The sequence below is a fragment of the Canis lupus genome, chromosome 31 (genome assembly GCF_003254725.2).
Source record: "Canis lupus dingo isolate Sandy chromosome 31, ASM325472v2, whole genome shotgun sequence".
In the NCBI taxonomy this organism is placed as follows: Eukaryota; Metazoa; Chordata; class Mammalia; order Carnivora; family Canidae; genus Canis; species Canis lupus.
Genome location: NC_064273.1, coordinates 13,961,671 through 13,978,657, shown reverse-complemented (window position 1 = coordinate 13,978,657; position 16,987 = coordinate 13,961,671). Strand labels below are relative to the sequence as shown.

The 16,987-nt window shown below is 35.4% G+C and overlaps 1 long non-coding RNA gene across 2 annotated transcripts in view; it reads right to left on the bottom strand.

Moving 5' to 3' along the window:
- Positions 1 to 16,987, bottom strand: part of LOC125754097 (uncharacterized) — an 81,455-nt gene that overhangs the window by 11,343 nt on the left and 53,125 nt on the right. For both annotated transcript variants that reach the window (XR_007407512.1, XR_007407511.1), the window contains exons 7-8: positions 12,072 to 12,255; positions 6,602 to 6,693 (exon numbers count right to left, since the gene is read on the bottom strand). This is a non-coding gene — a long non-coding RNA (uncharacterized LOC125754097). The remainder of the gene's footprint in view (positions 1 to 6,601; positions 6,694 to 12,071; positions 12,256 to 16,987) is intronic.

Below are 16,987 nucleotides of genomic sequence, written 5' to 3'. Positions count from 1 at the left end.
CCTGAATTATTCATATCTTCATTGCTTACTAGCTGTATGATTACAGGATATTAATTTCTACCTTTACTTTTTATGAGAATTAAATGAGTATTTGAACTATTTATTACAGTGTCAGGCATATGGGAAACACTAAAATAGATGGTGTCTTTTATTAATATAATGAATATTTCCATTTGTTGAATGGAGTTGAAATAATAGTGTAATAGTGAAGGACTGTGATAGCACTAATAAATATGTAAAATGTCTCTGGTGTTGGCTGAAGTTAGGATGACATCTTCAATATAATCCCTAACTTTGCAGTTGGTCTATTGTGGATTCTTCCAATTATGTGTTTGTCAAAAGTGTCTGGGTGGTAACTATGTCTGAATGAATTTCTGAATACCTCAATGAGTTGGTCTCATCCCACAATAATTCCTTTAGGAACTTCTTTTATCTTTTCCTTATTCTTTACTATATCTTACTACTTATTTATTATTTATTATTTATTATTTACTACACTGCACATTTGCTCAGATTATTTATAAGTTGGTTACCAGTTTAATGTTACATTTTCCTATACCTTGTCCCAATCCAGGTTTTCTGTTTATTACATTATTAGCATTACACTTATCTTGTTTGTTTTTATTTTTCCCATTCAAAACAAAATAAAATCTTCTCTGCTGCTTACATACAATTTCTTTCTTTATTCTGTGAAATATTACAGCATTCACTCATGAATTTATCTTATGTATTATATCATTTCTCTACACTATCACTTTATTTTTTTCTCTCCCATAGCACTTGGGCAATACATGTTAATGACAAAATAACATATTTCATGATAATTGGTTTTAAAGACAGCTATGGAATGTTATATAAAGGAATTCTCCAAAGAACTCATGGAGTTAAAATATCAACAGAAATGATGGACATGTTAATTAGCTTGATAGTGATGATCATTTCACAATGTATACATATATCAGAACATCATGTTTTACACCATAAATAAATACAACTTTTACTTGTTAATTGTACCTCAATGAAGCTAAGAAAAATGAAAAGAAATGCTGACTTAGTTGCTTCAAAACTTTAATACTTTTTCTAAGTATTTATATGCATTGCCTATAGAGTACTATGGAGATTTTGTTTTCATCCTCAAAAAGAAAGTGTCAATGTAATCTAACAAGTTTTAATCTGTTTTCCATGGTATAAAAGTTTCATAGTCCCTTATTGAGAACCTTTGTGTTTTTTCCCTTCAATGTATTGCTTTTATAAACAGTCACTAAACTAACATCCTTATATATGTCTCCTGGAGAAAATATAGAAGTTTTCCACGAGAGTATAAGATGAATTAAACATGAGGTATTACAGAGTTTTGGTTTGGTAGTATCTGGCTAATTTTAAGAGATAGTATCAAAGAGTTCCCAAAGTGGCTCTTACCAATCTATCCTCTCATCAGCAATGTATGGATGCTTATTTTCTCTACAACTTCCTTTAAGACTTGATATTATCAAGCTTTTAAAAGGTCTTGTTCACTTAATTTGCAAGATCCTGATTACCAAGAATTATTTGCCTATTTTCATGTATACTTATGCTTTTTTGTTACTTCCATGTTAGTACTCTTGGATCATTTTTGGTTTTGGCCTTTTGCCATTTTCATACTAATCTATAGGACATCTTAAGGTCTGTCCAGTTTAGAGTGTCTTATCTGGACCTGTGCTATTCCACCAATGATTTATTTCTGGTGTACAAAATGGTAGGTGGAGAAACTGAAAGTCAGTGGGCCCAGTAATTTTATGACTATTCAACCTCATTTAAGAAAAATACTTAACATCTTAAATATATTTTAAAATTTTATTTTCCTGATAATTCATTTTTTATTGTATTCTATAAATGCATTTGTCTGTTAAAGATCAAAAATAGAAAAAAATGACTCTTTGCTACAGAGAATTTGAGAACTACTGATTTTTGAAATTTTAGCATCATATATATTGCAGATATTCTTCTTCCATCTTTACTTATCATTTAACTTTATTAATGCTATATTAGTGGAATTCATGCTATTGATTCTGGTTTAGTCTGTGTATCAATATTTTTATTTATAACTCCTTTTTTTCTCTTATACACCCTAGCCTACACTTGAGAAAGCATAGTCTTATAATATTTTGTTTTATGTTTTTCTTAATTCCACCTAAAATTTATATTTATGATAAGCCTAAGGTGAGAGCTAGTTTATTTGTCCAAATATTCAATTAATTTTCCAAGACCATTTGTGGAATAATGTTTCTTTTCTTCACTGATATGTAGTGCCATCTTTTTCAAATACTTAATTAAGAGTCTCTTTCTGAATGTTTTATTTAGTTTTATAGATTTCATTTTCTATTCTTGCATAAATATCACAGTTCTTTTAAAAGTATATTTGACATTTGGTGGTACAGATTGTCCTTTTTGTTCATTTCCAGATGCCTACAAATTTATCTTTTATATGAAATTTAGAATCAGCCTGCAGAATTCTATTAAATCCTATTAAATATTGATTTTATTGATTTACATTGTAATGACTTTTTATATTAGTTAAGAAAAAACTATGTTGAGATTTGCCATCAATGAAGATGTTATATTTCTTTATTTATTAAGGAGTAATTATGCCATTGTGTATGCTTTTATAATTTTCTCTTTAGAGGTCAAAATATTTTCTTTCAATTTTTATTTATTTTATTTTTATTTTTTATTTTTTTGAAGAGAAACTGAGTTTTTTTTTTTTTTTTTTTTTTTTATGATAGGCACACAGTGAGAGAGAGAGAGGCAGAGACACAGGCAGAGGGAGAAGCAGGCTCCATGCACCGGGAGCCTGATGTGGGATTCGATCCCGGGTCTCCAGGATCGCGCCCTGGGCCAAAGGCAGGCGCCAAACCGCTGCGCCACCCAGGGATCCCCTGAGTTTTTTTTTATGTGACCCTCTTCGTCTTTTTTTTTTTTTTTAATTTTTACTTATTTATTCATGAGAGACACACACACACAGAGACAGAGAGAGGCAGAAACATAGGCAGAGGGAGAAGCAGGCTCCATGCAGGGAGGCTGAGGTGGGACTCGATCCCGGGACTCCAGGATCACACCCCAGGCTGAAGGCAGACGCTCAACCGCTGAGCCACCCAGGGATCCCCTCTTTCAATTTTTAAATCTCTCTTCTATTCCATCTTTAAATATGCTTTTTTCATTTTTTATATTTTATTTAAGCCTTTTCTTATTTTCCCCAAATCCCTTATCTAACATTTTGTTCTTAAACTAATTTTTTTCATATAATCCAGTTTTAACTTTTGTTGCTCATGTTTGAATTTTTATTTTCATAAGTTTTAGCATATTTTTAAATTTTGTTTTCTGAAAATTTACTCTGAAATTTTTCTGCTGTCATAAGTTGAATACTCATCTTTCTTATGAAGTATATTCTTAAGCACTTTATACTTATTATTATTACTGTGAACATGATTGTTTTTTACTTATATTGGGAGGATTTAGAAAAGCTATTATTATTTATACATTATACTTTAATCCTCCTTCATTGCTAAACTCACTTATTGGTTCTAACTATTATAAAGATACTAGTTTTCTCCTCTAATGTATATTAGTAATATATATATATATATATATATATATATATATATATAAATTATCTTCCAATTTCATTTCTTTTCTTGTTTTATTGCATTGGCTAAGACCTTTAATATTATGATAGATAGTAGTGGCGATAGCAGAAATTATCATTGTGTTTCTGATTTTAGTAGGAAAATGTATAATATTTTCCATTAGCTGTTTCCAGCACGATGTGCATCTTGGACTTCTAATAAATATTCATTATCAGAATAACAGAATTTTATCTCCCTAATTTGACAGATTTTTATTTGTTTTTTTTTCTTTTACTTGAAAGATTATTGAATTTTACCTATTTTTTGCTTTAATAGTGAATATAACTTTTATGCATAAAATACTTTTCTTAATTTTTTAAAAAATATTTTATTTATTCATGAAAGACACAAAGAGAGAGGTCAAAACATGGGAAGAGGGAGAAGCAGGCTCCTCACGAGGAGCCCGATGTGGGACTCGATCCCAGCACCCTGGGATCACCACCTGAGCCAAAGGTAGATGCTCAAACACTGAGCCACCCAAGTGCCCAATTTTCTTAAATTTTACTTTTGGGGCCTTCCATTGTGGCTTTATATGTGGTCATTCTTTGTAAATACTGTACATGCATTTCAACTGGATATGTATTGCCTTTTGAATGCCGTAATGTTTACTTTTTATGTTACTTAAATTCTCCCTAGTCTTGTAAATTTATTTTATCTGCTAGTTTCTGGAAAAAAGTATGCTAACTTTCCCATGATGATTGTCAAAATGTTAGCTTCTTCTTTTGTGAGGTTCAGAAAGTTCCACAATTTTTAAGTCTTTTTCTTGGGTGGATCATTTCTTTTTCAACATGAAATATCCCACTTTGTATTTTCTAATGATCTTAATGTTACATTTCAGTTTCCTGACATTATGATGATACATTATTCTTACAAAGACTTAAAAAGCAAAACTCAGCTCAGGTAAATCAATTCCAGGAGAGGCATTACCAGTGTAGTAGTACTCAGACATCAGAAAATGTAGCTGGTGATTAAAGGGATGTAAGAAAGATAAAAATGTGATAAGCAGTTGCATTAGTAAAACATAAAATCAGTTTTCAGGACCAACTGAAAGAAGGCTAATGAGTTTAATTTTGTTGATATGAAGATTGTGGCAAAGATATTTCTATTAGGCCTTTGCAAATGGAGTTTTAGAACTCAAGTTCACCCAGGTAAAATGAACATGATAATTTCTTGAATTCTTTTCAAGAACTCAGTTATCATCTGGGAATTCAACAATCCATCTTTTCCCCTTCCCCTTCACTTCTCTAGCATTTATATAAAGTGTTTGGGATATAGTAAGACCTCAATAAAGGCATGTTTACTTGGACTAGGAGAGAGGCAGCTTTCCAATTCATACCTAGCTTTATTAGTACTCCTTTTCTTTGTAATATATCCCAGCTCCACTTGGTTTAAGCAACTCAGGAAGAAGGGAAATTATTAAAAGATTTTCATGGTCTGCAGTGAAGCAGCTTTTCTAGTTTTTAATGCAGCAAAGAGGTCTAAGAGAGAATGTAGAGGGAGATAAAGCAGGAACAGAAACCAGATGGCAGTATGTAAGAAACTACAAAAAGAAAACATATGCTTTGGATGTAAAATCTTTCAAATAATTTTGTCAGCAAATAATTCTTGTCTTTCCAATAAATTTGTCAGCAAATAATTCTATCAACAGGAGGAAGGTAGCTATTGGAAGCCATAGGTCAAGTGACGTTTGTTTTCAAGGAAAATAGTGGGAGGAAGAGTGCTGAACATACACTAACAGAGTTAGAAATTGAAAGCATGGGGACAGAATTTTAAAATGTATAAATGGAAGAATGATTTAAATAGAGCTCAGAGAGGAGAGCAGAAAGCCAAGGATTAAATCCTGGGAAGGGGCAAAAGAAGGTCCCTTCAAGATCATAGAGGAAAAGCAGTGAGGTGTGTGGGGAACCAAGATAACTTAAACACTCTCGAGGGCAGAAACTGGCATTCATGTCATCAGAGAAAAAAAATTCGATATGTGTTGTAAGCAGATGCAATTCTCAGGGTCAGACAAAATTCTAACAGTCTCTTCCTTTTCTTTATTCCTTTTCAACTTAGAATCCCCCGACACAACCCTTGCTCACATACTCTGTGCCCTGATAGTGATTTGCTCATACAGAGTTCTGTATTTCATCTCCTCATGCATCTGAGTCAACTTTCAGACAAGGAGGAGCCCCTCAGCACAGACTAAGCTGTAGTGCAGTGTTTTTGGAGTCTAGGCCAAGATCTGGGAAGAGGCTAGACTATAGAGATTGAAGCCAATCAAATGAGAGGAAACTTACAGGGGAGTAATTTATAGCCAAGTCACAGACCAGCCAACTCAGTCACTGTTCAGAAGAAGCCATACAAAGCGAATTAAAAAGCCAAGAGAAGACAGGGAGAGTCTTTAAATGGGGGACTAAAGAAAGACTCTGAGTGAAAAAAGGACTAGTTGCTTTTTATAGGACACTTCAGGCCTACAGTATGGCACGCAAGGAGTTGCTAAAAGCTTAGACTCTGACCTGTTTCCCTACTGTGTTTTTTGCTCCAAAATTGTCTGTTTAACCCTGCTTCTTCCCAGTTATCTCAGCTTTGTATTAAAAACAACGATGATGACAACAAAAATAGGGATATCTAATTAGAATTTATAATAGATTTAACCTCCATAAGTAATAATTTGTAAGTTTAGAAGGAGTGTTTTTTTCCCCCCAAACCTAAATGAATCTGTAATCAGTAGAATGTGTTGAAGGAAGTGAGCAAAACCCTGGCCTGACTGTTGGTAAATTGGACCAGTTAACTTGTGGCTTCAATTTAACTATGTTTGAATCAGAAATCTGTATTTTATTAGGCTGAGCCTTTCCTAAATTTGCATTTTCTTTAGTTTCCTTTACTTTTTTTTCCTTTTTTTTTTTTTCCTTTACTTTCTCCTTAGGTCTTAGTTAAAGTAATTTTCAAATTTTTACCTTTTCTTTGTTAAGAAAGCAGCAAGATGAGAAAGGAGTTCTTGTCCATTTCTGGGTCTTGCCTCAAGGAGACAATATGGTGTCCCTGGAGGCTAAAATAGAGACAAAAGAGAACCAAGAGGGAGATGTAAATCCTAGGAAGAGAAAAATCATTCACACAGCCATGGTTTTTGTCTGCGATGATCTCTGTCTTAATCTACTCATGCAGCTATAACAGAATACTATACACTGGGTGCCTTATAAACAACAATAACTTATTTCTCACAGATCGGGAGGCTGGGAAGTCCAAGATCAAGGCACTGGCAGATTGGCCGGTGAGATTCTGCTTCCTGGTTCATATATGGTTGTCTTTTCAATGTCTCTGTGTGTGTCCATTTGTGGAGGGAAAGGGCAATGTCTTTTTTAAGGATTCCATTCATGAGGACTCTATCCCTATGACCTACTCACTTCCCAGAGGCCTCATCTCCAAATACTGCCACATTGGATGCTAGCTTTCAACATAAGAAGTTTGTGGGGACACAGTCTATAACAATCTTCCATATAGACTTTTCTTTTTTTTTCATAGACTTTTTCTGTATTTATGTCTAGAGCTAGTTTGTTTTTTTTACTATTTTAAGAACCCTGCAGCATAGATTTATTAAAATAGTTTTCAAGATAGGGACTCAAAATCTCCATATTTATCAAGTTCTTCCATAATGCTTAAACTTCCAGGAAAGCATACTCAACGTGACAGTGAAATAAAACTCTACTCTTGATGAGTCTTATTTTGTTTTTGTGCTTTCATTAAACTCTTTGAGGATTGAAAAGGATTCAACTTGAAGAATATGACTTCAGTTATTTCATGAGGGCTAGGAATTTCCCAAATGAAAAATATCTCCCCAACTATTGCATCACTGATGGAACAATTTTCAACAGTTGATTTTATTCTTCCGTATTAATTTTCTTAAAGTTCTTACAAATATTAAGAAGTTCATGTAAGTTAATTAACTAGCTAGCTATCTGCTGTGACCTACTAGGCAGAGGAAACCTGAGATTACTATGCTTAGTATATAGTGGATGCTCACCAAATAGTTATCTGCTGACTGACAAGAAACAAAATATTTTATAAGGAGGAAAAGAAGACAACATTGAGTTACATGGTCATTAAAAACAACCCACTTATGATTTGGCTTTGACCTGCCCAGAAATATTCCAATGTGTTGCCTCTTAGTGACTTCTCAACATTTAATTCTACCTCTTATTAAATTTTTTGAGGTATAATTTTCTACAGGGAAATAGACTCATCTTAAGTATAGAGTATGTGACAAATGCATGTGCTTATGCTACTCACACCCCTATCAGGGTAGAATATTTTCAACACCCCAGGAACTTTCTTCCTTTCCTTCCTGAGTCAATTAAACGTTCAGATGCAACTATTGTCTAATTGCTATCGTGACATTAGTTTTGTCTGTTATGAAAATTCATGTAAGTGGGGAACATTTTTAGAACCATCCAAGTTCTTAAGTGGAATCATCCAAGTTCTTTGATCATTCTTTTTATTACTGAGTAGTAATCCATTGTATGAATACACAATGTTTATCTATATTACTACTGATGAATATCTGTATAATTTCCAGCTTTGAGCCATTATGAATAAATATGAATATTTTTAAAGAAATCTTTTGTTTGACACATATTTTGCTTTATTGGGCAAATACTAAGGAATGGGATTGCTAAATTAAAGGATAGATCTCTGTTTAACTTTGTAAGAAATAGCCAGTTTTCCACCAGCAATGTATGAGAATTTTGGTTCCTCCAAAATGTCAGTACTTCAGGTTGTCAAACATTCTAATTATAACCATTTTAGTTTGTGAAGTGATACTTCATTGTGTTTTGAATTTGCATTTCCTTGATGACTAATGATACAGAGCATTTTTGTGTGTGTGTTTATTTGCCTTTTGTATATCTTCCTTATTTTCCTTTGTATGGGGTTTATTCAAGTCTTATGCTTATTTAAAATTTTTTGCTTCTTTTATTGTTGTTAATTAATTGTAAAAGATCTATATATATCTTGGACACAATTCTTTTGCCAGATGTAAGTGTTCTGAATATCTTTCCTAGGCTGTGGCTTGCCTTTTTTCCACTTTTTTAAACAGGTGTTTTTGGATGAGCAGCTGTTTTAATTTTGATGGCATCTAATTTATCCTTTTTTTTTTTGGTAGTTCATGCATTTTGTGTTCTATCTAAGAAAGTTAAAGGGATAGGAGAGATTCTCCAACAATTTCTTCTATAAGCTTTATGATTTTGGTGTGTATTTTCAGACCTACCCTCCATCTCAGATTTTCTTTTTTGTATGTAGCAAAATAGTGGTTAGGGAATGATGGTCTCTTTTTTCCTTATGAATGTTGCCTGTTTTAGCATCTTTTGGCAGGAAGATTTTTATTCTCCCCAAATTGCATTTAGTCTCCAATGTCTTTGTTGAAAATTAATTAATTGAGTGTATGTATTAGGACTATTTCTAAGTCTCTTTAGTTTCTTTGAATTTATTTGTTCATCCTTACACAAATCTAAATTGTCTTGATTAATACATCTTATTCTAAGTCTTGAAGTCATGTAATATAAATTCTTCAAATTTGCCTTTGTCAGAATTGTTTTAGACCATCTAGATACTTATTATTTACATATATAATTTAGAACCACTTTCCCAAGTTCTACAAAAGAATTGCAAGAAAAATTTAATGGAATCACATCGATCCAAAGGACACTATGGGATATCTTAGCAGTATTGACCCATGCAATATTTAATTTAATATCTATGTTAACTTATTTAGATATTCTTTATTGCCTTTTCATCAAAATTTTTGTATTTTTCTGTGTATGGGAGTTACAGATCCAACTCTGAGACAGATTAGCTTGCAGAAAGTTTATAGTAGAGCGTTCTCTTGGGATCTAAACTTGATCTAAACTTACTTATGGTGAAAGTGGTGCAAGTGGGATTAGTTAGGAGAAGCTGGGTTAAAATGCAGTTACAACAAACGCACCAGCTTGTCAGATGGGAATATCAAAATCTGGGATAGACCTTCCAAATTGAGTTGAACTGAAATAAAGTGACCCGACTTTTAAGACCCTTATCAATCAGTTTTTTGTTTCAGGTTGTACTAAGAGGACATGTAGCCTTGAATGAGTTTGCTCTTTCTAGCTGAGAGCAGTTTGCAGAGAGAGCTTACATCTGACAGCTATCTGCTAACAACACTTCCAGCAGCTGGGAGAATGATTCCTTCAGTACTAAAGGGCTGGTGTGCTGGGTTGCACAGGACTGAGTCCACTATAGTTCATCCTTTGTGCCACTTAAATCCACTCACTTCATAAAATTTCTGAGAACAGATCCATTAGGACTCTGATGGGCCTTCCCTGGCAAATGTGTCATAGGAAGTTTAGTGAGATGAACTGAAGCAGTCTCTTGGCCACAACTGATACTCATCATCTTCACCCTCTACCAGCCATTCTAGATTTCCCTCACCTTTGACTAAAAACTAAACTCATTTAGAAAGTTTACTTAGTGGCATGATGAAGAACCTAATATCTGAGGGTACTGAGAGCCCTGGTCACCATACTGTTCTTTGAATGTGGCTGCTATACTTATTCATTAAGTAGTAAGTTTGTGCAAATGGGGCACCAAAAAACGTTGAAGTATGCCATCTGAGTGCTAAATTTGTTCCTTTACTGTATAACAGTAGCTCTAGCTCCTTGTGATATTTGGGGACACTACTCCTCAGATCCGTGACACCTCCATGTTTTTGCCTTTTTCTGGGCACTTGAATTCAAAGTTCTCAGACAATTTCCAGAGAATAAAATCTATTGAGACTTTTTAGGGTAGCCGGTGACACAGGATGCAAAGAATTGCACCAAGAGTTGAGCAATAAGCAGGACAGAGTTTATTCATTCTCCAAAGGAGGAGAGGGGCTGGATATCAAGAGATGTAGGCCCTGAGTTTCTGTTAGGCTGGGCCTTTTACGAGATTTTAAGGATGTGTGAGGGTTGAAGCTGTACCCATGGGGGAGGGTGGTTCTTGGCCAGGTAAAGCAGGAGGTGACAGGTTTTTCAAGGGGCTCTGTCCAGGGCTTGTCACATATGGGGACTGTGGTTCAACTAGAGGTGAGTATGTTTTGTAGTTGTGGTCCATTTTCTCAGAAAATGGTAGAGCACCATGATCTAGAAAAACAAAGAGGGCCAAATACAGACACCTACGAGTTTTGTCTGTAAGTTTGACTGGGGAGGGGTTTTTAATAGAACCTTTCAAGACTCTCGGTGGCACCAATTAGAAGAGTTAACCTGGGATGCCTGGGTGGCTCAGTGATTGAGCACCTGCCTTCAGTTTGGGGCGTGATCCCGGAGTCCTGGGATCCAGTCCCACATCAGGCTCCCTGCATGAAGTCTGCTTCTCTCTCTGCCTATGTCTTTGCCTCTCTCTTTCTGTGTGTCTCATGAATAAATAAATAAAATCTTAAAAAAAAGAAGAGTTAACCTTTTGGAAAACCAGGATCTCCAAAGGTCTTTTATTGTAGTTAGTGTTGCCAGGACCAGAAGCACAAATTAAGAAAAGTGATGAGGGATCCCTGGGTGGCGCAGCGGTTTGGCGCCTGCCTTTGGCCCAGGGCGCGATCCTGGAGACCCGGGATCAAATCCCACGTCGGGCTCCCGGTGCATGGAGCCTGCTTCTCCCTCTGCCTGTGTCTCTGCCTCTCTCTCTCTGTGACTATCATAAATAAATAAAAATTAAAAAAAAAAAAGAAAAGTGATGGTAACTAGGTAAATATTTTCACTTTTGCATTTTGATTTGTAGACCCATGATTTTTATTAGTTCAAGACATAGAACCATCAATTGATTGCCAATTAAAGAATGTATATTGTATCCTTGAGGTATGCATCCTCACATATTACCATATCTGAACTTGTGCCTCAGTTGCAACTTCAATAAGCTACTCTACTGAAAGGTCAGTTTGGCAGCTTCTGGTGGTGATGTATGCACTAAGACCAGTGGGTTCCATTGTTGCTTGCACATTGCCATACTTCTCGCTATAAAATTAGTCATTTGGTTTGGGGCACTGTTTATGCTTGAAAATACAATACCCTGTAAGCACTTGGATATTGGAGCTGAGGTCCTATAAAGCAGAAAATATACAGAATGTATGTTGGCTTCAGTCATAATACATCACTGTCAGAGTGAAGAGGGTCTAACGTCAAATTGACACTAAGTGTCTATTTGGTTTCTTCTTCGAATGGTGCCATATTGGGAGTTGAACATTTTTCTGTGTTTCTAGTAGGTTGGATCTATCATCTATCTATCTATCTATCTATCTATCTATCTATCATCTATCTATTAATTGGAATGTCTAGTCTACTAGCATTTAATGTAATTGTAAGGGCAGGTTTGATTCATCCTTTTTGAAGAGATGGGGGAGCAGAGTTTAGGGGTGCATGGGGGGCTCACCTGATTAAGGGGCCCTGAACCAAGAAGTGGCAGAATTTGAGAAGCCAGCAGGTTGGGGTTTGGCAGCAGCAGCTCCATGGGCCAAAGTTGAAAGGCGACGTGCTGACCGCGTGTAGGGGTGGGTGACAGGCCTGGTCTGTGGCTTCTTGACTCAATCCTGTTTCAACAGAGAATATGTCTCTGCCTGTGAGAAATAGAAAGGTCATTGATTATTTGGTATCAGGGATTTAATGATACTGAGAAGGTTTATGGAAGAGATTTAGGCCTTACAGCTAAGAAAATTCAGTCATTTCCTAGAGCAGCTAAAAATAAAAGGTGATAGGAAAAAATTCACAGGAAGATAGTGAAGACTCAGAATAAAAAGATGTGAAGACCAAGGATGATTCTCACTCAGCAGAGGCCAGGGATGATGAAAAAGAAGCCCATAAGAATGTGTGCAAGAAAGGGCAGGCAGCCTCTAAAACAGCTTCCAAACAGAGAGAGATGCTCATGGAAGATGTGGGCAGTGGAGAAGAACAAGAGGAGGATGGGGCACAATTCCAGGAGAAAGATTCTAGCAGCAATTATGATTTCCTAATGGAAGATGATTATGGCACTGACTATGGCAGCTTGAAAAAGGAAAACAAAAAGATGGTTAAGAAGTCCAAACCTAAAAAAGAAAAAAAAGAAAAAAAAAAAGTCCAAACCTGAGAAAAAAGAAAAGAAAATGCCCAAACCAAGACTAAAGGCTGCAGGGACGCTAGGCCCTGTGAAAGGCAAACGGAAAGTAGGTCACCTCACAGCTTCAGAGGCATCAAAGGAAAAGACTCGTCCTCCCAAAGAAGAAGAGGAGGAACCAGAAAACCCTCCAGAAAGAAAACCTCTGCAGACTCTCCACCTAAGAAATCAGGGGATGAAGGGTCTGAAGATGATGCCCAGTCTTGGGGAGTTTAAAAAAGTGATGATAATTTGTTTATTTATTTGAGGGAGAGAGAGAGAGGGCATGTAGGAGGAGCAGAGGGAGAGGGAGAGAGCTTCTCAAGCAGCCCCATGGGTTGAGTGCAGAGCTCAAAGTGAGGGTCACCAATCTGAGAACCAATCTTGAGCTGAAACCAAGAATGGGACACTTAACTGTGCCACCCAGGTCCATCTTGGAGAGAGATTTTATTTTTAAAAAAGTAAAGGAAAAAAAGAAAATTTACCTATTTGGATAGAACATGATTTTGGCTATGGCTTGACTTAGGGAATTCAGTGCTTTTTTTTTTTTCTTGAAAATAACATCTCTCTCTCTTTTTAAGAAAACCTTTATATGCTTAATTACCTTTTTGTATATGGTGTTCTCTTTGCCATCACCCTGCTTCCCAATGAAAGCTATGTCAAAGTGTTCCCCAGGTTGACTACCTTATCTTTTTATTTTTAATGGAAGATATATTATTTCTCATAGAGAAATAAGATTTGGGTTGGATGGCATGGATATTTTTGCTTTTTGCCAAATGGTACCAAGTTGAACAGAATCAAAAAGCATAAAAGGATTTTAGTTAAAAATGATTGCTTCTTGGGATGCGTGGGTAGCTCAGTGGTTAAGCATCTGCCTTTGGTTCAGGGCATGATCCCGGGTCCGGGGATCCAGCCCCATATGGGGCAACCTGCAAGGAGCCCACTTCTCCCTCTGTCTGTGTCTCTGCCTCTTTCTGTGTGTCTCATGAATAAACAAAGTATTTTTTTTTAAATATTGCTTCTTTCTCTACCTGGACTTAAAAAAAATCAGTTGTCATCTAATACAGGTTTATATATCTATATACACAAGTATAGATGTCTAAAAAATATCATGATGTTGAACTTTCACTGATGGGGCCAGTTGGAGATAAAGAGGAATTCTGAATTGTTACCAAAAGTATTATATTTTTGACCTTGAGGGAAGGGCAGGGGATGGTGCTATCTGATCTTGTTTGTGTGGTTTTTATTATTTTTAAAAATTTCTTTTAAAAAATTATTTATTTATTCATGAGAGACACACAGAGACAGGCAGAGAGAGACATAGGCAGAGGGAGAAGCAGGGTCCTCATGTCGGGAGCCCGATGTGGGATTTGATTGCAGAATCCCGGGATCAAGTCTCCAGCCGAAGGCAGATGCTCAACCACTGAGCCACTCAGGCATGCCACATATTTTATCTTTTTTTAAATTTCATAAGTTGTTATCTCAGAGAGACCCTGAGCCAGTGACCTTTTTATTCTGCCATGGTCTTTAAAGAACATCTTAAAAAAGAAAAAAGAAAAAAAAGGTGAGGACCACCAAAACTTAAATCACTTTCTTTTTTTAAAAGGATTTATTTATTGAGAGAGAGACAGCGAGAGATAATGTGCATGCATGCACACATGGGAGGGGCAGAGGGAGAGGGAGAGAGTCCCATGCAGACTCCTGCTGAATGAGGAGCCCAAATTGGGGCTCAATCTCACAACTCTGAGATCATGATCTGAGCCCAAACCAAGAGTCAGAGCTCAACCGACTGTGGCATTCAGGTGCCCCAAAACTTAAATTTCCTTTTTCATTCTCTAATGGTTCATGTTTTTGAATATCTTCATCCATATCTTCATCCATCATCAAAATATATTTATCCAAGAAATAGAATCTACTCTGTTTCTTGGATAAAATTTTACCAAGGGTCAAAAAACCCCCCAAAACCTAGAATTTATTTTTTTATTTTTTAAAGATTTTATTTATTTATTCATGAGAGACACACACACACAGAGACAGAGACACAGGCAGAGGGAGAAGCAGGCTCCATGCAGGGAGCCCGACGTGGGACTTGATCCTGGGACTCCAGGATCACGCCCTGGGTCAAAGGCATGCTAAACTGCTGAGCCACCCAGGGATCCCCCAAACCTAGAATTTAAATGGCAAGATCTATACAGCAGAGTAGATCTTTCTTAGCTAACAATGTCTAGGTTTTAAGCAAATAAAGTACTGCTTAATATGAAACTCAATCAAAAAGGCTTGAGATCTTTCCTTCGTGAAAACAGAAAATTGAAATTCTTATAAGCCATAAATGTGTATTCAGATCCCTCCCAAATAATATAATTATGATTATGATTGGGTTTAAATTTTCATCTTGCTATTGGTTTTCTATGGTACCATTTGTTCTTTCTTTTTTCCCCCATCGTGTGGTATCACGGGCATCAGGAGTTTGCTGCTTCATTAAGTAAATTGCCTTCTGTCGGATTATACAACCACCATTATATATAGAAATCCACTTTATCTCTTGTTGTATGTACATAAGTACATACAATTCCTTCATTTTTCTTTATTTTAAAAATAAGGTAAATCTTTAACTTATCATCCCCACCTCAAAGTAATATTCTGCACCTCATATTTAATGTAAAACATATTGACAATGCATTTGTCCTTACCTGCTTCTATTTTTGTGCCACTGTTTCATACCATTTGCTTCTAAATATATTAGCAACTTCAAAATACATTGTTATTACTATTTAAACAGTCTTTTAGAAATTAAGAAAGTGTAAAAGCACACTTCATATTAACTGTATATTAATTATTCCCACTCTATTCCTTCACATAAATTTGAGTGTCTATATGGTATTTGTTCCTTCAAAAGAACTTTCTTTCACAGTGATTGAATTTTAAATCTGCTGGTGATAAATCCTCCCAGCATTTGTTTAACAAAAATGTTTTTATTTTCTCTTTAAGAATTTTCAAATAAACTTTTTTTGTGCAATACATAGAATTCTAGATTGACATTTTTAAAATTTCAGCATTTTAAAATGTTGTTTAACTGTCTTCTGAAATGTCTAATTTTCTATTTAAGAAGTCCGTGGTTTCTCTTTTAGTTTTTCCTGTTATATAATGTCTTTTTTATTTGGCAGCTTTTAAGATTTTTCTATTTATCATTGGGTTTTAGCCATTTGACAATGTACCTAAGTGTGCTTTTTTAATGTTTATATGGATTGTGCTTCTTTTATGTTGCTGATATGGGCTGATTTTTAAAAAAAACATTATTACACCTTTTTCCCTAATGCTTGATATTGACCTATAGATAACTGAGGCCTTTTTTGTTTTCATTCTTTTATAGTTTCTGCTTCAGTTGGCATAGTTTCTGTGGCCTGTCTTCAATTTTCTGATATTTTCTTCAGCAGTGCTCAACTGTGTTTTTCTAAAATTTTCAAATATTGCATTTTTCAGTTTTAGAATATCTATTTTATAGTTGTCCTTTCTCCACTAAAATTTTTCCATACGCTTATTTATTATATTCACTTTATCCTTTAAATATTTGAACATATTTATTGTAGTTCCATCAGTGTTTTTGTCTCCATACTTGTACTATCTGTGTCATCTCTGTATCTGTGTCTATTGACTGCCCTTCATTTTTATCTGTTTATTCGCATGTCTGGTATATTTACTTTTATCCTGGGTACTGTGGATGTTATATTGCTGAAATCCAAATTATGTGGCCTCTTTTAAAGAATATGAAGTTTTGTTTTGTCAAGTGATTAATTTGTTCACAGGTCAGCTTGATCCTGTCAAAGCTTGGGCATGTCTGGAATGGCCTTACTCCTAAAACTTGGTCTTTCTGAAGTCAGAAATAAAAGTTTCTAGTTTTCAGTGAGGTTTATATACTCTGACTACTTAGTATTCTCAGCACTGAGAAACCTCTAGAATTTTCATTCAGCTCCCATTCAGATCTCTTTCAGATCCCAAGGTGTCACACCTCAAGCAAATGCAACTTTAGTGTTTCATAAAAGAATAAAAAAAAGAACCCTGCAGATTTCTGATTTCTTTCTCTCTGTATGTCTCTCCTCTGGAGTGTTCTGTCTCATAAGTTTCAGCCCCCTCAGCAGCCCCAAATCATCACGAAAAGATTGGTTTGTCTGCCCAGCAATACAGTTTGTCTTTACTTCTGTGTGTTCCGGCTTAGAAAGTGT